Below are 23,282 nucleotides of genomic sequence, written 5' to 3'. Positions count from 1 at the left end.
TTTAGGATCATACCAGTACTGTGCATGCGTTACTTTTATTACGGCAATGTACCATGCGGGATTGTGTGCAACACACGCATGCTGGGAGGTGCAATGGGCTGCCATTCAAGAATGAAATGGCCACGCAGCACACTTAGCATGCGGTGGATTGTGTTTCCATTCCATTTTCCGTCGCTTTGGGTCCCATTCAGCGGGGAGAGGATCGGCAAATGGATGTTTGCTGGTCTCCTTCCCTGCTAACACAGGAGGGGCAGTGGTGCCCGGGAAGCACGGCGGGGGTGGGGGCACACACTTCACCGGCCCCTGGAAGCAATCTGGGGGCAGCTCAGCCACCAGACTCGCTTCCAGTGTAAAGCTGACAGTTGAGTCCCGGCGGATGTTTAAACGCACCCCCTGCCAGAGATGCATGACATACGTCTGTGTGGCAGCCAAAAGGGTTAAGGTGCTAGAAAGTTGTATGGTCAAGGTGTTCAAGTGTGGCAGAAAAGCCAACATCACCAGGTTATGGTTACAGGAAAGGTTAGTACTCCAATGGAGGAGGAGCTCTCTAGTAGGTACAGTAATGTTACCCGTGTCCCCCCAGAAATGTCAGAGCAGCAGTGACCGGTCTTTATTACAGGAGGGGGCAGAGACAGGACCAATTATCCTGCACAAGAAGAGAGAGCAGCAGTGACCGGTCTTTATTACAGGAGGGGCGGAGACAGGACCAATTATCCTGCACAAGAAGAGAGAGCAGCAGTGACCGGTCTTTATTACAGGAGGGGCGGAGACAAGACCAGTCACTCTGCACAAGGAGAGAGCGGTGGCCAGTCTTTATTACAGGAGGGGGCGGAGACAAGACCAGTCACCCTGCACAAGGAGAGAGCAGCAGTGACCGGTCTTTATTACAGGAGGGGGCGGAGACAAGACCAGTCACTCTGCATAAGGAGAGAGCAGCAGTGACCAGTCTTTATTACAGGAGGGGGCGGAGACAAGACCAGTCACCCTGCACAAGGAGAGAGCAGCAGTGACCGGTCTTTATTACAGGAGGGCAAGGAGACAAGACCAATCACTCTGCACAGGGAGGAGACAAGACCAGTCACCCTGCACTAGGAAGGAGCAGCGGTAACCAATCTTTATTACAGGAGGGGGCGGAGACAAGACCAGTCACCCTGCACAAGGAAAGATAGCAGCATTGACCGGTCTTTATTACAGGAGAGGGCAGAGAAAAGACCAGTCACCCTGCACAAGGAGAGAGAGCAGCAGTGACCGGTCTTTATTACAAGAGGGCAAGGAGACAAGACCAATCACCCTGCACAGGGAGGAGACAAGACCAGTCACCCTGCACTAGGAGAGAGCAGCGGTAACCAATCTTTATCACAGGAGGGGTGGAGACAGGACCAGTCACCCTGCACAAGGAGAGAGAGCAGCAGTGACCAGTCTTTGTTACTGGAAGCTCCAAGTTTCACACTGGATGACAGCACAGGTCTGGAAGAAATACACAAAGCTCACCAAGATTCAAGCAATAGTCCGGTATATGGACAATGTTTGCTTCTCCAGCTTTACGTCCAATAGTTAAATCCTAGAAATGTTGATGTAAATGACTGTTTGTTGTTGTCATTATGTAATAGTAGAGTATTCCCTGCAGCCATCTCTTACCCTTCACCCTACTCTGCATTGTCTCCGGCTATACATAGACTGCAACCTGATCTGCGTTCCTATATACTCATTTTCAGCACTTGTTTTCTTCTAAGGCTCGACCGATCGATGGAAAATAAAAGATACGGATGAACTTCTCAACCCTTAACAATCTGCTTCACGCCGTGCTGGTTTTTTGGCGAAGAGAACGCGGCGCTGGTCGTTCTCAGTGTTGGAAGCAAGCTTAAAATAAATGTACAATACACACATGACCCAGAATTTCTAGTCACCCGAAGCCTGAAACCTAAACCCCCTGAAGTTTATTCATTCCTAACCTCCCACTTACTCACGTCCTGAAACATCTGAACGCCGCTTAACCTGAGCCTAGTTCTTCACCTTTAACCGGACGCTAACCATTAACCCTGTCACTGCCAGGGCCACGTTTGCGTTTCTTGCACATATGTTATAAACCACATTTTAGGCCTGACACTTAAAGGAGAACTATGGGGTTAAGTCTTTTCCCCATAGTTCTTCTTAGGGTAACAGGAGGACACAAACTAGCATCCTCCCATCACCCTAAGCTCAGTATACCGCGAGCTTTAGCTCGCTGTACCTGCTCGCGGTATACTGAGACGCCGCACCTGAAGCGGATCCCGATAATTGTGCCGGTATCCGCCCAGCTGCGTGACTGACAGTTGGCTCTGCCTATCTAAAGGCAGACCCAGCTGTACCCTCCCCCGTCCGTTCCGCCAGTCAGCGCTGGGGGAGGGGGGAATCCAGCCCCTCCCCTGTCACGGCAGAGAGCCGTGACAGGATTGAGAGGTGAGCGAACGCCGGTATATGTTCGCTCACCTCCCGATCTACTGAGCCGACCTGTGACAGTCTCATTGTCACAGGTCGGCTAGAACTATGAGGTGAGTGAAAAGTACTCACCTCATAGTTCTCCTTTAACCCCACCCCCCGCCGCCCAGAATTATTGTATATATTTCCTGAAAGCAGAGACCCTGTGGGAAAAAATGGCGGAAGTTGCGAATATTTATGTTGCATGATATGAACGCAACTTTGTATCAAACAAAATTCAGTAAAAAATACACTTAAAAGAGAACTATGGGGTAAGTGTTTTTCTCCATAGTTCTCTTAAGGGTCACCGGAGGATATATACTAACCTCCTACCGTGACCCAAAGCTCAGTATATCATGAGCTACAGCTCGCGGTATATTGAGACCGCCGCAGCCGGGACGGATCCTGACAATACTGTGGAGATCCACCCTGCTGTGTGAGTGACAGCTGGCTCTGCCTATCTAGAGGCAGAGCCAGCTGTACCTTCCCCCTCCCCTGTCCGTTCCTCCAGTCAGCGCTGGAGATTCGGAGAGGAGAGCGGGGGAATCCCTGCGGGGAGTCGTGAGTGACAGTCACCGCTCTCTTCAGGGAGATGATCCAGCGACGGTATGTCTATTGAGCCAACGTGTGACAGTTTCATTATCACACGTCGGCTCGAACAATGAGGATGAGTGAAAATCACTCACCTCATAGTTCTCATTTTAGTGCTGAAAAACACAATATAATACCCATTTTGTTAGTAACTTTTAAAAGTTGAGGTAGTGCCGAGTAAATAGATACCCAACATGCCAAGCTTAAAAACTGTTTGCGCCTGTGAAATGGGGAAAAAAATATGGTACCCCAAATTGTTCATGGGTGACGCTTTCAAAGTCTGTACAGGTCACCGGTTTAGAGTTAACCGTGAATATTGGCCCTAGAATTCTTGCTCTCACTCTGGCGTGACTATGCATGAGGACGGGGGGACTTTAAAAATGTTTTTGGGGTATTTTTACATCTATTTTATTTAACTTCATTTATTTAATTGTTTTACTTCATTGCTGTCACATAGGGAGGCTCACAAGCCCCCTATGTGGTAGCACGTTGGAGGTGACAGGTTCTCTTTAAGGTGATATTAGTGGTCTATTAGACTCCTAGGGTCACCATTTCACTTTAATGAAGCTGATCAAGCACAGATCATGGTGATCAGCTACTTCCCCTGCTTCTGTAGCTGGGGAATGACAGCTCAGAAGCCGGAAGTGGTGCAAACAACGTCACTTTCGGCTTCATTCAGCAGGGAGGAGATCAGAGAATGGATGTTTGCTGTCTCTTTCCCTACTTCCCGCTTGATGCCGGGCCCGGGTCCACAGGAGGGTCAGCAGAGCCAGGGAAGCAATCTTTAGTTGGCGCCCAGGCTGGATTTCAAAGATGTCTTCCTCTCTTCATTGTCATTGCATGCGGGGTTGATGTGATTAGTATTTTACACAAGAAAGATAACATTGTCCTTGCTTTCAGTTCATGTCACAGGAAGTGACAAGGATGCTACATTCCTGGCAGGATCAACAGGAATTTTCTGCACTTGCTAAAAATGTTCTCATCCTGAAAAGGAAAACAAATGCAGCCTCCACATCTAAGGACTGGTATGCTGCAATATACAGTAAACTCCCACTTATCCGGTGCTCATGGGGATTGGTATATGCCGGATAACTGTAGTTTCTAGTTGCTTAAGAGTTACTATTAACTCTCAAGAAAAAAAAACCCCTCCCCCCCCCATTCATCTGCTGTCTAGTTTCTGCTGTTGGCTAGTTTAAATTGCCATAACCAATAGCAGGCTGGCTAATGCAAACTCCACTGCCTATTGTTTATATTCACATGCCAGCTGTGGAATCTAGCCGCCGCCCACAGCAAGATCTGAACAGAGAATTTTGTTAGCAGCTAAATAATTTAGTTGCTAAAAATTTTTTTTAGTGTGCACATGTCTATCAAGCAACTGGCAAAAAAAATGGAGACCATATTATGTCCTCCATTTTTTTTTTTCTAGTTGAGACTTCTGGTTGCTTGAATGCTGGATAATGGGGAGTATTACCGTATTACTATATACAGTACAGTATACTATATACAGTTTTGGGTTTAGTTAGGTTTTAAATGGAGCCTATAGATTGTACATGCAAGGTCAGTATGTTTAGGATCTACGTTCCCTAATGGGCTGTCCCCTCTACTGCTAATACTTCCTTCCCCAAGCTCCCCTGACGCCCCCTTTGTCTACCAGAGCCCCATTAAATGGCATTTCCAGGTATATGGTGGCATTTGATCCCCTTTAAGGTCAACCTTTTGCAAAGCTGGGCAATTCAGATGGCAGACATCATGACCTTTTTACTAGGGATGCACCCATACCGGTATTTCGGTATCGAGTACCAGTTTTTTTCCAGTACTTGCCGATACCAAATACTGATACCGGAAGTCCCATTAAGGAAGTCAGGCGGTGTGTAATGACTCGCCACCTGGCTTCCTGATTCGCCGGGCGCCGTGTAAAGACTCGCCACCAGGCTTCCCGATTAGCAGGGAAGTCGTCCCCATGCTTCTCTTCACTAGGTGACGAGAAAGCATGGAGCCAGCTTTCTGGCCAATCAGGAAGCCGGATGCCGTGTAATGACGCGCCGCCCAGGTTCCTGATTGGCCGGGAAGCCGGCTCCGTGCTCCCTTGTCACTTGTGACGAGGGAGCACGGAGTCGGCTTCCCGGCCAATCAGGAAGCCGGGCAGCGTGTAATGACTCGCTGCCCGGTTTCCTGATACCGGAAGTATCGGGATGGGCATCGGAGCATTTGGGCGAGTACGAGCACTTACCCAAATACTCGCCATCGGCAACGATACCAACACTAGTACCGGATCGGAGAGGGGATCTAGCCCCTCCCCCTGTCACGGCAGAGAGCTGTGACAGGATCGAGAGGTGAGCGAACCCGGTATGTGTTCGCTCACCTCCCTATCTACTGAGCCGACCTGTGACAGTCTCATTGTCACAGGTCGGCTAGAACTATGATGTGAGTGGAAATCACTCATCTCATAGTTCTCCTTTAAAGATTAAAGGTGCGGACCGGGTTCAGTCAGATTCTGAGCTCATCCACCCAAAAAAAACATCCAAACAGTAATACAAAACTAAAATACATATATGGAAAGTGTCTCAAAGAGTTGGATAGCAATCCCAGCTGCTGTTTGGACAAGGGAGCAGCAGTCAACTGACTAGGTCAACTCTCTCCCCTCAAGTTCAGTTATATATGGTAAAAGTTGGTCTGACAATTTTCTGCACGCCTCCTTCGATGTTTAGATCATGGAGGGGGCTGCCGACAGACCCATACATGAAGCAAATTTTATGGGGTTCATCCAGAAAAGGCAGGAATTCGCTCCGTGTATGTCAGCGCAGTGTTGGCTTTCAGTGGATCACTATTCTGCTGGGGGATCCGGGAGCCCCAGGCAATATTCACAGACAGCAGTAAAATGCTCCCAGCAGGGGCTAGCTGCTAATTGATTTCATCTGATTAGCTCAGTGTTATCAGACTAAAGGACCCTCAAGGTCATTGTGTTTCCAATGTTATTAATGGATTTCCAGCCACTGTACAGGAAGCCAGGGGCAGAATTACTCACTTTACAGCCCCTCTCCCATTCAGAGCCAAAGGGGAATTGACAAGGAACTGATGGCACTGCACATAGATACAAATTAGCAGAAATGAGAAGTGTTAACCCTTTAATGCCATGCATTAACTCCTCTATGTAACATCTGTGCTTTACAGTGAACACTGAATCCATCCTGAGGAGAGCTTGCAGTCCAATATCCTTACTGAAGTCACTCTTGACCACATTACACTATATTGACAAAAGTATTGGGACACCCCTCCGAATCATTGGATTCAGGTGTTCAGTGAAATTTCTTTGCTACTAAATATTTCACGGCCAACTGTTGGTGGTATTGTAACAAAGTGGGAGCAACTGGGAACAACAGCAACTCAGCCACAAAGTGGTAGGCCACGTAAAATGACAGAGCGGGGTCATCGCATGCTGAAGTGCGCAGAAGTCGCCAACGGCCTGCAGAGTACATAGCTACAGACCTCCAAACTTCGTGTGGTATTCAGATTGGTGCAACAGTTCACAGTGAGCTTCACGGGATGTGTTTCCATGGCTGAGCAGCTACATCCAAGCCTAACATCACCAAGTGCAATGCAAAGCGTGGGATACAGTGATGTAAAGCACGCCGCCACTGGACTCTAGAGAAGTGGAGACGTGCTCTCTGGAGTAACGGATCATGCTTCTCTGTCTGGCAATCCAATGGACGTGTCTGGGTTTGATGGCTGCCAGGAGAACAGTACTTGCCTGACTGCATTGTGCTAAGTGTAAAGTTTGGTGGAGGGGGGATTATGGTGTGGGGTTGGGCTTGGCCCCTTAGTCCCAGTGAAGGGAACTCTTAAGACATCAGCATACCAAGACATTTTGGACAATTTCAACAGTTTAGGGATGGCCCTTTCCTCTTCCAACATGACTGCACACCAGTACACAAAGCAAGGTCCATAAAGACATAGATATGAGCGAGTTTGGGGTGGAGGAACTTGTCTGGCCTGCACAGAGTCCTGACCTCAAGCCGATAGAACACCTTTGGGATAAATTAGAGCTGAGACTGCAATCCAGGCCTTCTCGCCCAACATCAGTACCTGACCTCACAAATGTGCTTCTGGAAGAATGGTCAAACATTCCCATAGACACACTCCTAAACCTAGTGGACGCCTTCCCAGAAGAGTTGAAGCTGTTATAGCTGCAAAGGGTGAGCAAACTCAATATTGAACACTACGGACTAAGACTGGGATGCCATTAAAGTTCATGTGCGTGTAAAGGCAGGAGTCCCAATACTTTTGGTAATATAGTGTATGTTAGGGTCAGCTTGGGGGAAACCAATTACCCTACCAGTTTAATGAGGTATCCCATAAATTGTCTTATAATAGAAGAATCGGTACACCCATCATTATCTCATTTCAGCACCTTTGCTGGAATTTCAGCTCTGCCAACCAATAGAGCTATATGAAAGCATGGAAACGAAGGAAGTGCTGGACCCGTGCAGTGGTTCTCTTGGTGTTCTTCATCCATCAGTAGTTAGTGATGTGAATATGGGTGATCTGGTTAACGGGCAGGCAGTCCCCGTAGTCTAAAGCCTTGGTTCTCAACTGGTGGGTCGTGACCCAAAAGTGGGTCGCGACCCCGTGTTCAGTGCGGCACGGCATGCCTTCCACTTTTCTAGGTGATAAGCTCCTCAGCCCCCAGCTAACGCAGCACTGTCCATTCTCACACCGAGCAGCCATTGAAAATATGTTGCCAGACTTGGAGTGGGCTGGGGGTATGGTCGCGAGGGAGCTCCATCCATATCTTCATTGCTTATAGCTCCCTTGCGTGTCCTGTAGAGGTGTCTGGACCAGAGTGACATCACATTCTGGCTCCCGACACCTCTGCAGGCGCGCATGGGAGCTGAACAATCAATGCACATATGGATGGAGCTCCATCACAGCAGCCCACACTGCCGTGCATTCCATTGCAGTGCAACTTGGGTCGCGACTTAATGACTTAGGACAAATGTGGGTCCCAGATACTCCCATAGAGAAGAACAGGTTGCTGCGTACAATCACGCGCAGCACCTGTCCTCCCCAGGAACGGGCCGATATGGCCGTGCACGCCACACAGATCTGTATGGGCTGAATGAGGCCTAATAGTGCTTAGCATCATGGCACACTCACAAACCAGCATGTAAAACAACTTGTCTCACCACTAAGGACAATGACAGAGGTTTGGATACACGTCTTCTGCAAAGGATGTGTAAGCCGCACTGCCGCGCCAAGGCACCTCTTATAGTGCGGTCCTAACTCTAAACTATGAGAGTCTCCATCTTGGAGCACATGGGGCAGAAGATATCAAATTGGGTGCAGGCCTGTCAGGAGGACGCCCCACCTCCTTAAAGGTACAGAAACACACAAGGGATCCCGCACATCCCATTGGCAGCTGAGAAACCCCATGCGTTGCTGCACCAAATCGGTAAAGCAAAACAAACGACAAACGCACTCAACAATTTGTTACCAGTTATACAGTAAGGTGCACACGAAATGGGCTTTGAACAGTAGAAAGGCATCAAGGCACACCGATTTGGTGCAACGACGAATTGGAGTGGGTTGGTTTGGCTCGAACTCTCTATATGAAGTATAGAAGGGGATATAAATCCTCCAATCAGAATTTTTCGTTCAATTTTTTGTTGTTTTATCCATATCCAAGGGAGACCTCGGAATTGCAGTAGGAGGGAGGGATTACACGTCCACACAGGAAGATGGGGCTGCCTATGCCTATCCCGTGGTATTCTTGTGCTCCAGCACCCACAAACCTGGCATCTGTTAGTTAGAGGGTGGAAAGTTGTTGTTGTGCAGATCAAGAAGATCCGATCCGTCACAGATGACTTTGTATTTCCCACAAGCAGGATGGCATCCCTGGATTTATATCCCCTTCTATACTTCATATAGAGAGTTCGAGCCAAACCAACCCACTCCAATTGGGTGGGTGGGTCATAGTCCCCTGAAGAAGCCAAGTCGTGAAACACGTAGGGATTTGACTCACATAATGTATTTGACTTAAAATGATTATGTTCAACATGTATAATAGATGGATGCACTTGATCTAAATATTGCCTTTTAGAATATTTGCAATTGAATTTTGCCGTTTTATTCCTGTATGTATTTTTATAATCCTAGATGTTATTTAAAATAAAACATTTTCTACCAAACTTCAAGCCAATGTGTCATATCTCTCACAAACCCCGGTATTTTTCTGCTTTGTGTTGTAATGAACTATATTGTAGGGGGAGAGATCACACCAGGGGAACCATTTGGCCAGCCACCCTTGTTTGTCTTCTAAATTCAGGCAATGTTGACCGACCTACCAGTTCATGTGATTGTTTGCTTGTCTATGTTTAATTTTTATTTATCCCGGGGCCACAAAGCCTGTGAAGCACGTTTGCTTTCTGAATGATGTGTAAAACATTAACAGTTACCGATGTAGATCGTCTCATCTTTAGGATAGCCATGTGTTTCTCAAAAACTTTTTTTGTTGAGAACAGAGGATATTTTTTCAGTGTCACAATCCAGTAAAAATATAATTCAAACATTGGTTGTCAGAAGAAATAAAAAGAGGACGTGCGGGACATAATCACATAAAGCAATGACAAATGGATTTCCAAGTGGTGACCAGCCAATATCATGAGTTTCTGTAGAAGTCACTGAGGAGGTGATTCAAAAGATGGTGGAAGTCGGACTGTTGGGTCATTGGAAAGTGTTCTATTAACCCCGTAAGGACCAAGGCCTTTTTTTCATTTTTTGCTTACATGTTATAATCCACATTTTAGGCCTGAAAATTACTTAAAACCCCCAAACTTTATCAGTGTTGTTCACAAAAGGGTGAAGAGTTTGGGGAAGGCAGGAGAAGGGAACAATCTAGGACAACATAGCTGAACTAGAAAGTGAGCTGAATTGGAGAATTTTTCCAAATCAGCTACTTTGGCCTAGATTGTTCACTTCTCCTGCCTTCTCCAAACTATTCACCCGTTTGTGAATAAAACTGTATATAGTTTCTGAAAGCCAAGACTAAGGGGTCTATTCACAAAAGGGTGAAGAGTTTGGAGAAGGCAGGAGAAGGGAACAATCTAGGACAACATAGCTGAACTGGAAAGTGATCTGAATTGGAGAATTTTTCCAAATCGGCTATTTTGGCCTAGATTGTTCACTTCTCCTGCCTTCTCCAAGCTCTTCACCCTTTTGTGAATAGACCTGTAAATGTAGAATAAAATGGTGGCAGTTGCAAATTTTTATGTTGCACGACATTAGCGCAACTTATTATCAAACCCAAAAATTTAGTGAAAAATGCACTTAAGTTAAATTTAGTGCCCCAAAACACTATATAAAAACCTTGTTTTGTAAAATATAAAAGATGAGGTTACAACGAGTAAATAGATACCCAACATGCCGAGGTTAATTAATTGTGTGCGTCCGTGAAACTGCAACAAAATTCAGTACCCCAAATAGTCAATAAACAACCTTTTAAAAGCCCTCACAGGTCATTAGTTTTTTTTTTTTCTTCTGTATTATACAGAGGTCATCAGTTTAGAGATACGCGTAAATATTGTCCCTAGAATTATTGTTCTCTATAAACGTCTGCTTATTGAAGCTTCATGTCAAAACAAATATGTTATTTATTTTGACATGAAGCGTCAATACACAGACGTGTTCTTCACTACAATATGGTGTGCTGGTGACATCTTTAACAACTTTCAGTATTGGTGGTGCCATCAGCGGTCTTTTCCTGCACTCACGCTGACAGGTAAGGAGTGCAGCAGGATTGTGGAATACAGGTCTCTCGCTAGTTCCCATGCGTTCCACCGTTCTCTCACTAGTTCCCATGCTTTCCAAAGTTCTATTGCTAGTTCCAATGCCTATAATAGTTCTATTGCTAGTTCCGATGTATGTCACAATTCTACACAATTCTATTGCTAGTTCCAGTGCCAGTGCGTGCCACAGTTCTATTGCTAGTTCTGATCCGTGCCACAGTTCTATTGCTAGTTCTGATGCATGCCACAGTTCTATTGCTAGTTCCGATGTATGTCACAATTCTACACAATTCTATTGCTAGTTCCAGTGCCAGTGCGTGCCACAGTTCTATTGCTAGTTCTGATCCGTGCCACAGTTCTATTGCTAGTTCTGATGCATGCCACAGTTCTATTGCTAGTTCCGATGTGTGTCACTGTTCTACACGGTTCTATTGCTAGTTCTGATCCGTGCCACAGTTCTATTGCTAGTTCTGATGCATGCCACAGTTCTATTGCTAGTTCCGATGTGTGTCACTGTTCTACACGGTTCTATTGCTAGTTCTGATCCATGCGTGTCACAGTTCTATTGCTAGTTCTCATGCATGCCACAATTCTCTTGCTAGTTCCGATGCGTGCCACAGTTCTATTGCTAGTTCCAATGCGTGTCACACGTCTATTGCTAGTTCCGATGCTTCCCACCCTTCTGTTGCTAGTTCCAGTGCGTGCCACAATTCTATTGCTGGTTCCGATGCGTGCCACAGTTCTATTGCTAGTTCTCATGCATGCCACAATTCTATTGCTAGTTCTGATGCGTGTTACAGTTCTATTGCTAGTTCCGATGCGTGCCATAGTTCTATTGCTAGTACTCATGCATGCCACCATTCTATTGCTAGTTCCGATGCATGTCACAGTTCTATTGCTAGTACTCATGCATGCCACAATTCTGTTGCTAGTTCCGATGCGTGTCACAATTCTATTGCTAGTTTCGATGCTTTTCACGGTTCTATTGCTAGTTCCGATGCATGTCACAATTCTATTGCTAGTTTCGATGCTTTTCACTGTTCTATTGCTAGTTCCGATGCATGCCACAGATCTATTGCTAGTTCTAGGCAGATTTCTAATGACTCTCTTGTTGGCCTATATGTGTATAGTGCAAAAGTCACAAACAGGTTGCTCATATGTGGATGTCATTATTTGGAGATAATACTCGGATTAACAGATTGCTGTTATTGTGTGACTTGTGTCAGTGTGACAATGGCCTGTTGTGGAGGATTCTGTGTGTATTGTTTTTTTAATACTGACATCGTTAGCAAGTTTCTTCCACCCCGAAGTGACTTTCCACCCAAAGGCGTGCAGGACTTGAACGCTTTGTGGGATTTGCGGCCTGTCTAGGCAGGTCTATTCTGCCACACTTTCCCATGCACACTTGGCACAACCCTGAATGAAAGTCAGGCCAAGACATCCTCGTAATAAAATCTGTTCCATAGTCATGTATTTGTTATCCAGGAGATGATAAGGTGGCCATCTTGTCCTGCTGTAGAGTTAAAATGATTGTTTTCTGAAAGACAAGGGGGCTGCCAATACTGGCTTAGTAGCCAGGCAACAAGCATCTAAGAATGCTTGTTGCCTGGCTACTATACTGACCCTCTGCTTTTAAATCTTTACTCTAACACACTGCAACCCACCCCTCCCTCACCCCTTTTGATATTCAAAAAGGAATTTAATTGTTGTTTCTTGTTTGTTTTACTATTTTTATAAATTTGTATTCCAGCTCCACTGCCGGCCGCCATTTTCCCTTGGGTGAGAAGGACATGCCCTGCTCCAGCATCCTCCTGGGATATCCCTAACATAGGGAATTCAGGAGTAGGGATGCATCATGAGGGATTGGCTGCCTGAACCCGGAAGGGTTGACTGGGGAACACCAAGCTGACAATGAACGACGAAGGACCCCGGCTGTGTCACGGCAGTGGGACAATGCTGGATTCACTGGGCATGTGAGTATTTTAATTGAGAACAACTCGGCAAAAGCGGTATGAAGGGTTAAAAAAAAAATCAGAGAGGGGAGTGTAGTTCCTCTTTAGGAGGGTCATACATGGCTCGAATTCTAGCCAATTTTGGGGGATCAGTTAAAATTTTAGCTGTGGGTGATCCTGCTGACATCACCTAGCTAGACAAACTGCAGTTGAAGAATTGAAGTCAGTCAAACAGTGACTGTACCCAAGCAACTGCAGGAACATACCATCGCTGCAGCAGGAGGGAGCGCTGTCACAGCCGACTTGCTCCAGCCTAGACTAAAAGGAGCACTTAACCCTTGCAATGCAGAGGTAGCCTCATTAATAAAAATTGTGCCCAGAGTTTTGCTTTAAGTGAAAAATTGTCCAACTGGGCACTGTGAAAAAAATGATGTTTGCAATACAAGCTCCGTCAAATGTCTGTAATCCAGGGTCTGGTATTCAGTGGATTTTAATGGCTTGTGTTGATGGGCAAATGTAGCCTGCTTCCGGCTTGCATAAAAGATAGGTTTGAGATGCATTTGAGTTAATTTTGAGCTGCTTATGACCTTCTAATGATGTACATTAGAAAAGCAGAGCTGTGGGAGGGGCCCTGCAGGCCCCACCCACAACCGGCTGCTTGCGCAAAACTACAGGAGGGGGCGGAGACGAGACCAGTCACTCTGCACAGGGAGCGAGAGCAGCAGTGACCGGTCTTTATTACAGAAGGGGGCAGAGACAAGACCAGTCACCCTGCACATGTAGAGAGAGCAGCAGTGACCGGTCTTTATTACAGAAGGGGTGGATACAAGACCAGTCACCCTGCATAAGGAGAGAGAGCAGCAGTGACTGGTCTTTATTACAGAAGGGGTGGATACAAGACCAGTCACCCTGCATAAGGCTGGGCACACACCTTACAACCATCGCAAGACTTCTGTCTTGCGATGGTTGTAAGGTACTTAAAAAAACGTACGATCTGCCAATGTTGCATAGGCAGTTCGTACTTGCGATGATCGCAAGCCACGCCCCCTGAGGGGCGGGCTTCCGATGACCGCAATGCCGAACGGGCAGTGTGCGCTTGCGCACACCGGCCCGTACGGCTGTTATCGTACGGACATGCCACAAACCCGCCCAACATCGTACGATGCTCGGCGGGTTTTCGAACATGTCCGTAAGTTTAAAGTCGTGCGACCTTACAGTAGTAGAGGTCGCGCAGCTTCCACACACCTTACGATCATCGTACGATCGTGGGATTTCCCGCGATTATCGTACGATAATCGTAAGGTGTGTGGGGACCCTAAGGAGAGAGAGCAGCAGTGACCGGTCTTTATTAGAGGAAGCAGTGTCACATTATATTGATTGCACCACAGATCTGGAAGAATTACACAAAGCTCACCAAGATTCAAGGAAGAATACACAGGACTCGTACTTTTGTACTTAGGCGATATTTGCTCATCCCGAAGTTGTGCTTTAATTGTAAGGCCCGTCTTGCACGTCAGAGCTCTGCCAGCCTGAATTGTGATAAAAGCTTCACAATAAACACAGCTGTGGAGGAAGACTGTACGGCTTTACCCTCCTTTGTATCTGGCCACGAAGGTTAATTTAGACCTCCTCTGCTGAGAAGTGCTGAGTGTCCAGATCCAGCCATGCATAAGCCAAGCATAAGAAAAATTGCCTGGCCAGGAAGGGGTGTAAACACCGCGGTCAGCAAGTGGTTAACAGAACAAATGGTAGCAAATAAGAGAAGTTCATTGTTTGGCTTTACATACACTTTAAGAATGGCAGGATTGGCCTTTGCATGGGTGGAGCCTTGCAAGTCACAACAGTAGAAAGCTCCTTTCTGCAATGATATTATTACAGACACTTGCCATGGTAGCATTAGGCCCATGTGCAACATTCCACGGTCAGCCGCATTTGACATTTTAGCTAGTATGCAAAATGAAGTATTACAAACTATTGTATGGAAAACATTATATACATTTGTTGTGTTGGATGGCGTGTAGGTCAACCATACTGCAAATGAGAATTAAAAAAGGAGGCAATGATGTGTAATGCCGTACGTAATTGAATACAGAGCTATGTGTCCATTACAGGACAGCACTGTAATTACATTTCAGTGTAAACGGATAAATCAAGTAAGATGGAAATGATTTCCCTGAGGGGAGCACCAAGCCAGCTATAGATAAAACAACTGGATAGGTTGGGAGAAGCATGGCTTCTGAATTGGGCACCAATGTGCAAAGGATTCTGGGACAATCAGGCGACCTTTACATTCAGCTCACAGCAATTTATTTTTTAAAGGCCAGAATGCCTCTGCGGTAAATTGTAAGTCAAACATCTGCTTCTAAATTACAGTGCCGGGCAGATATAATGTGGTCGCAGCGGTGACAAATTAGGCTTACTCGCATTATGCGCAGTCGTGTTTATAATAAATATCACTTTGATATTTCTGAGCAGTTACAAGTGCATTTCAGCCAAAACAAAACATTAGTCCTCAAAACACATACGCAGTACACAGTAGAGGGACTGAGCTACTAAATACTTTCTGTGTAGTGCTGAGCAAATGTCAAGGCAGCTTCAGAACATGTCACGCGCACATGCAAAAAGGCAGAACAAGGGTCATTGCAAGCCGCTTGCAGCATGGGCATGCAGGTGCATGGCCACACGTGCCTAATTCTAGTCTTGGTTCCAGGCAGCCTATTTAAGGAGCAGTGCTAAAGTTGGCAGTTGCGGGATCTTCAGGTATTACCCTGCAACCTAAACCTGTTCCAGAGGTCTGCTTTCCTATTTCTGACCCACCCTGTCCTTGGTCTTTACCTGCCTTCCTGTTATTGACCTCGGCTAGTTCCTGACTATGGCTTGTCTCTGTTGATTCCCGGTGTGACCTTGGCTAGTCCCTGACTACACCTTGTCTCTGTTGATTCCCAGTGTGATCTCAGCTAGTTCCTGACTATGGCTTGTCTCTTTTGATTCCCAGTGTGACCTCAGCTAGTTCCTGACTGTGGCTTGTTTCTGTTGATTCCTGATGTAACCTTGGCTAGTTCCCGACTATAGCTTGATCTGTTGATTCCCGGTGTAACCTCTGCTAGTTCCTGACTACAGCTTGTCTCTGATGATTCCAAATGTGACCTTGGCTTGTTGCTGAGTATGGATTATTACTACTGACTCCTGGTGTGACCTCTGCTAGTTCCTGACCAATGTTTGTATCTGAAGATTCTTGGTGTGACCATGGCTAGTTCATGACTACGGCTTTTCTCTGTTAATTCCTGGTGTCACCTTAGCCAGTTGCTGACTATGGCTTGTCTCTACTGATTCCCAGTGTGACCCTGGCGGGTATGGATTATTACTACTGACTCCTGGTGTGACCTTAGCCAGTTGCTGACTATGGCTTGTCTCTGCTGATTCCCGATGTGACCTTAGCCAGTTGCTGACTATGGCTTGTCTCTACTGATTCCCGATGTGACCTTAGCCAGTTGCTGACTATGGCTTGTCTCTACTGATTCCCAGTGTGACCCTGGCGACTGGCGAGTATGGATTATCTCTACTGACTCCTGGTGTGGTTAGTTTCTGACCACGGCTTGCCTCTCTTGATTCCCGGTGTGACCTCGGCTAGTTCCTGAGTACAACTTGACTCTGTTGATTCCCGGTGTGACCTCAGCTAGTTCCTGACTACAGCTGTCAATCGCCGCTGCCAACCACCGCTTTTTCCTGACTATGCCTTCAGCCTGCTGTGTGCTCCAGTATTTCTGTCAGCTGCCTTCTAGGCTGCTTCTCCTTGGTGACCTTCCTGTCGCCCTGCACAAGCACCACGGAGTCAAGTCTTTCCCCAGAAGTAAATATCCATGGACTGGATCCCTAGGACCTATGCCACTCTATGTCCTCTCACTCCCTGTGCACCAATCCAGGGGTGCCTGGACAAGAGGTGTAAGAGAAATCTCTCTTGTCAACTTAGCCTCTAACCAAATACATGAAAGCAAGGTCCTCTGGCACCCAAGACGGAAATGCGAAAGTGGACTTCCTTCTCGCTAGCTGAGATGGGTGGAGCTTGCAGATTTGCACATACAGTGGCTGGACCAGCTTAGGGTGCAGCCATGAATGTTGCACTGCCCCAGAGTTACCTTTTGGTCAGTGGAAAGCTGAACAAGATGAGGGGAGGTGTTAGGACCTGGTTATACCATTGTGATTTAGTAAGATGAGCATCGTAAAAGAGAACCAGGTTTTGAATAGCCTTCAGTTTAAGGGCTCATTTGGCCCAGGTACTTTGAGCTACGTTGATCAGCGCAGGGCTCAATGCAAGGGCACATGAAAAACATTTGTTCTCAGTTCACACCATACATGTGCTGTAGTATACAATCCAAAACACATATTTATTCTATTTTTATTTTTGCCAGATTCTATTAGATATGATTAAATAGGGTTTTTTTGGAATGCAAAGGCCTAATAATTACACATAGCCCTTTTTTATGAATAAAGGCTGCAACCACCGTCTTCATTCATAAATGAATGAAGAGCTGTGCTCCCAATGTAATCAGTGGAGCTTTGCCCCTGCTACACTCTGTATATTCGTTGCCAGTGCTCCTGATACAGAGCTGGACCATTGATATTAGAGCTCTGCTGATTATACTGAAAGCTGCATTGTGGGTAAAATCTGCACGACTAAGCAGGCAGGCCCCGCACAATACAGAAGGCTGGGGAGATGCATAGACAGGAGAAGCATCCCATCACCACACTGCCCCAGGCAGGCGTTTCTTCTACATCTGCCATGCCCCAGCCTGGCTCTAGCCTTATGCAGCATGTGTTTATCCCAAGAGCATGTGAATCTCTTTGCTAAACGTTTGGCAGGTAAAAGTTCCTAAATACGTGTTTTACCTGTGCTGATCTCAGCACATATGTGAGAATCTGTAGTAGAATTACACCTTGTGACTCATCCAATTATTGAACTGAAGACAACTCCTCATAATACCAGACAATAACTCTCACATAACTTTTCTACTCACCAACCTGTTGATTCGGAATATGTCCTCATCATCTTCTCCAACAGCTTTTCCATAACTCCATAAGACAGGGGAGGTTCACCTCAGCTCATGCTATGTCACCGCCACCTCAGCCCAATCCCCACCCTGACCAGACTCATTTAATATAACTATAAAAACTCATCCGCTTGTTAAATATTTCAGCAGTGAATAATATAGTAACATTTGACATGACAACACCATGTGAGATGCTTCTGTTGGGTACCACAAGGCCTTAAAGGTACATTCCAGTCAAAAGTTTAAAAAAAAACCTCAGAGCTCAGTGAAAACATCAAAGGCAATTGTAGTTGTGAAGTGTTATTTTTATAAGCAGCTTCCATGTTGGGAAATCTTAGTACCAACGTGCCGAATAACAACCCCTTTTTCTGCAGATGCTTCAGCCTGATGACCACTGTCATGGGCTTACTGCTGTGTGCTGCAAGTCGAGTCTCTGTCACACCCTCTTTAAGGGGAAGGACTTCTCTTCTGGTCCCCAGCTGACCATGTGAAAAAGATTCACCTATAATAACAAAGGTAGCATGCCCTAAGGTCAATCCACAGCTATATAATCAGCCTTAGCACAATTTAGACTATTTCCTGTTAGTTTTTATTGTGTCAGGTCATCTTTGAATCTTAAAATGTACACAGGGAGCACTGCCTGCCTGCTCAGTACTTCAGTTTGTAGGGGTTATGGGGGTTTTTGATTATGTGTAACATAATTTGCTGGTGAGATCCGGTACTGCAGCAAAACCAGTGAGACGCAATATCTAATGGTAAGATATAATTTTGTCATGGTGTACTCATACTATGTATACTTATGTATAAGTACAGCATTTGCCCAGCTTTACACTGGGTGGAAGGTTTATACATGAGCCCCTTGGTGTTTTAACGATGCCTGGGCAGGGTTGTCCCCTTAGTCCAGTTTGTTTGTGTAGTGTGAGTGCTCTGTAAAAAGTAGCCTGCCTGAGACCATTTGGAAAAGGTAGTCTGGGACTTCATTTACTTGGAGTCCAGTTCACTTAAGTGTGAGCACAATCTGCGTCCTGATTACTGAAATCTCATTGATGATGGAGCACGGAAAGAGGGGTCAGTGTGGTCTGGCAGGCAGACAGATTCTGTAAGCATGCTCAGACATAGCACTGTCTAAGCACAGACCAGTGGGGAAGGGGAACAATCGTACTCGGGCACGGTTCGGTTCGAACATGCCCGGTGTGAGCACCCCCTTAAACACTGCATTCAAGGCTAGCTGCCTCACAGTCAACTGGCATCCTCGTACAGGTGGCCATTTCTTCACTCCTGTTAGCTGCATGGAGAGTAAGGTAGCAATTGTAAGTAGGTGCTCCTGGGGAAATGGTGGTGGTGGTGGATGGTGGTTGTGGCATGCTAAAGTGAACCAGTTGCTGCTGCGCTAAATATAATGTTTGTTCTGTTTTGAAAAGTTCTTCACATCAGCTCTCAGGGCCTCTCAGTGCCTCAAAACCATACAAACCTTTTATGCAATGACTGACTTGCCTGGGAACATAGGTTTGATCTCACAATTTATTGGCTGGTGTCTGAGTGACTTATTATGTCAGTATAACAAGTCATGCTTGTTGACGCTACAGCCAGCATTGCCATAAAGCTCTGCATATAGCACTCCCAGATTGGATCCCAAGAGTTCTCAGAGAAAGCTGCTTGACACTTTAATGCTTTGTGCCAAAAGGAAGTTTTTGAGTTGCCATCAAGAGTGTTGAAGGCACATTCCTGAGTTGATCTCAGCGCCAGATCTAGGTTAAATTGGCACTTCCTGCAATGTGACATGGCTTCCCTCAATGCTCTCATACAGAGGGTTGAGTATTCACTTTGCTCCTTTGGCTGTGCACATCTGCCTCCAAACTTCATGGTTGTGTCCATAACCGATGGCTATTTTGCCAGCTGAGCAAAATTTTGCTGGTTAAACATAAGGAGGAAATCTGATGCTCTAGAAACCAGAGAGCGTCTGTCACTTGTAATTCTTTAGCAGTCCTTCAGACAAGGTGATTTCACCAGCGATGTCTCCTTTCATTATGTAATCTGAGATTAAATAAAATCTCTATAATGAACGACCTTCATCAAGTGTATAACAAGTTCACTCCTGTTCTTCATAAATATTGGCTATGGCAAGAGCTGAAGTCTTAAAGTGAATGTAAAGAAGGCATTCACCGTTTTGTTTGTCCTGGTGACCATTGTTCCCAAGGTGATTGTGACCAGGGTGATAATACCCTACCCCCTTATTACCCAGGTCAACCATGGACATCACCAAAACCCCCCCCCCCCACCCCACCCCCCAATCACCCGGGTCAACCTCCTTCATCACCAATATCCCCCTTATCTCCCGTGTCAACCATGGACATAACTAATACCCCCCCTTATCACCCGGGTCACACATGGACAGGAAGTGAGGGGACATTTTTGATTTGTCTCTTGAACAGAGGTGAGTGTAAACATCCAATGGGGACAAGTGTTTAGGTGTCTTTAGATGCCTTAATTTTAGGAGGATTTCCTCAAATGTAGAAATCTTTATCTCACCTGGGACATCCTCTGTCCCTCTTTTCTCCTCAGTTGTCCCTCTGTTTGGTCTGATAATTAAATCTCTATAAAAAGCATAATATTTAACTGCAAGAAGTATTATACTATATTTAACCATATAAAGAAAAAATTGCAGTGGAAAAAAACACATGTTGGATAAACCAATAATGTGTTTGCGTATTAGTCCTTCCTGATCTATGTAACTGTGCTGTGTCCATGGACTACATTCTTTGCACTGAAAGGTATCCCTCATTCTTATGTCAGAAAGTTGGGAGCTATGACCATAGAAGCAGATAACTTCATCATCAGGAAGCTGCAGACCACCACTGTTCACCCCCTGCACACGTACAGATTTGTGTGTGTCCAACTCCCTCTTCAGAGTGCTGGATTTCTGGACTGTCCCAACAATTTTTCATCAACTTCTCAAGCATGATATCTCATTGTACTTATACAACTTGTAAAAAAGGTGTCACGATGTCCAGCAATCCATGCCAAATTTTCATGTTGCTCCCTGGTGCTTGGCTGTCAGCCTATGGTTTTCCACAGGGCTGCAGCCAATCTGCACACCTCTGTGCAGATTGGCTGCAGATTGGCTCTGATGTAAAGGGAGGAACCACACTTTTTGTGTGTTTTTGCATGAGGTCCCCGGTTAAAATCCCTACCAAAGACTATCTTGGGTAAGAGTCTAGTATGGGTTTTGGAGGGCCACATGTCGGCTTTCGCATTTACGCTTTTTTACATGTTAGTATTTCGAGATTTTGTATACTTTTAAAGGGTTCCATAACTGAACAAAGGTTGAGAAACCCTGAAGTTTAACATTTAAACAGACTGATACCTAGAGGGACAGCTGTGAAGGAAAGTGGGACATGGACCCACACAAGGGCTGCCAAGGACTGAGGTGAAGGTTGGCTGGGAGATAGGTAGGTAGAAGGGGAATAGACACCTTGATTGCTGGCTGTTTGAGAATTCAGTCGAATTCAGATCAAGCTGTGATGAGAGTGTTGTGTTACATTCAGCCCCAGTGCTGCTTCGTCAGCACACGCACAGGCCCGGAAGGCAGGGAGCTGCCTCTACTCACACAGGTGTGTCTCACATGCCAAGAGTCGGTTAGTAAAAGGGAGGAGGCCCAAATTCAAATGGAACTGTGAAACTTCTCTCTAATAACACACAAGAGTCTGTCAATGTGTAACCAGACAAGGAGAAATACTCTGCAGCTTAAATATTTCTCATACTTACTCCGTGGGCGGGTTTCACTTACATTGCAAGTCTGTGAAGAAGAGCCTTAAAGCAGACACCAGAAGATCCCATCTATTACCTTTATTTACCCGTATAACCTCTTCTGTTCAGCTCTTTAATTTAGCAGACTTTCCCAAATTAATATCTAAAGGCAACATTTTGAATTTAGATTAGGGGAATGTCTTCCTGTCTCTTTTACTGTTGGGGTGATTCCCCTTTACTTGTGAGAGGATATCTGGGTGAAATTCGTGCTTTTTGGGGCTCATGCACATGGCTGTAAATAAATACTCATATCTATGCTGGATCTTGTTGCAAGAGGACGCAAAAAAAAATTGTATAATGGCACATAAAGTACTTGCGTTTATCCAAATACATTGTTTAAAAGCATATGCCCATAAATTCATTCTAGTGACTAGAATTTATGGGCGTAGGAGCGTAATGGCATAATTTGTGCATGTGAACGTGATGATATATGCACCTACACACCTAAATTCTAGTGGCTATACCTATGGTTTCTCAACTGGTGGGTCGTGACCCAAAAGTGGGTTGCCACGTGCCTTCCAATGGCCGAGCAGCCATTCAATATACCGTATATACTCGAGTATAAGCCGTCCCGAATATAAGCCGAGGTACCTAATTTTACCACAAAAAACTGGGAAAAAATATTGACTCGAGTATAGGCCGAGGGTGGGAAATGGAGGCAGTAGACTCGAGTATAAGCCGAGGGGGGCACTTTTCAGCACAGAAAATGCTCGAGTATATACGGTATGATGCTTGGTGCCGAGTGTTAGCTTGAGGTGGGGTGGGCTGCTGTGCTATGATGGAGATCCCTTCATATGTGCATTGGTTACAGCTCCCTCGCGTGCCCTGTAGAGGTGCATGGACCAGAGTGGTATCCCATTCTGGCTCTCAGCACCTCTATAGGATACGCAAGGGGGCTGTACAAGCAATGCACAAATGGATGGAGCTCCAGAACAGCACAGCAGCCCACACTGGACCCCAGGCTGAGGATCCACTCCAGTTCTCATAAGGTAGGGAGACTGGGTTGATCTTGAGAATGTCTGTGAGTGTTTGAGATTGTGTCTGTGGTCGTGTGTCTGTCAGTGTTTTTGAGGGGTTCTTCACCCTAGTGCAGTGTGTTAATCACATAGTCCCGCAGTAGCACGCAATCGCACCTACCACACGTTCTGGTGTGGGAGGTGCATTGTGTTGCCCTTCATTTGAATGGCACCCCAAACACACCTCCTGCCCACAGTTCAATCGCCCGCACTGTAACAAGCAGTACCGTAATGCTGTGCATTCTAGTGCAAAGCGACTTGGGTCATGACTTGATGACTAAGGACAAATGTGGGTCCTGAGGTTACACAAGTTGAGAACCACTGGGCTAGACTATATTCTTGCCAATTGAACAAATATAGGCATGTAGGCCCATACATGTGTGTGTGTTAACATGTGTAAATCACACCAGTATGGTCCTCTCTGAACGCAGCAGGCTTGAGCATTTTTCATAAGGATTGAACGCTGCTTTAGATCAGTGCTTCCTGAGAAATCCCCAGGCACCCAAGCTGTAAATGTAAAAAAAGACGTGTGGTCCCTCCAAGATCCATACCAGACCCTTATCCAAGATGTCTTCTCCATTCCTGTTCAAGTTACTTTCCGTGAGAAGGTGAATTTACCTTGCAGGCAAA

The sequence above is a fragment of the Nanorana parkeri genome, unplaced genomic scaffold, assembly GCF_000935625.1.
Source record: "Nanorana parkeri isolate BGI_ZX_2015 unplaced genomic scaffold, ASM93562v1 scaffold242, whole genome shotgun sequence".
In the NCBI taxonomy this organism is placed as follows: domain Eukaryota; kingdom Metazoa; phylum Chordata; class Amphibia; order Anura; family Dicroglossidae; genus Nanorana; species Nanorana parkeri.
The sequence above is the reverse complement of the archived record's forward strand: the minus strand, read 5'-3'. Positions refer to the sequence as shown.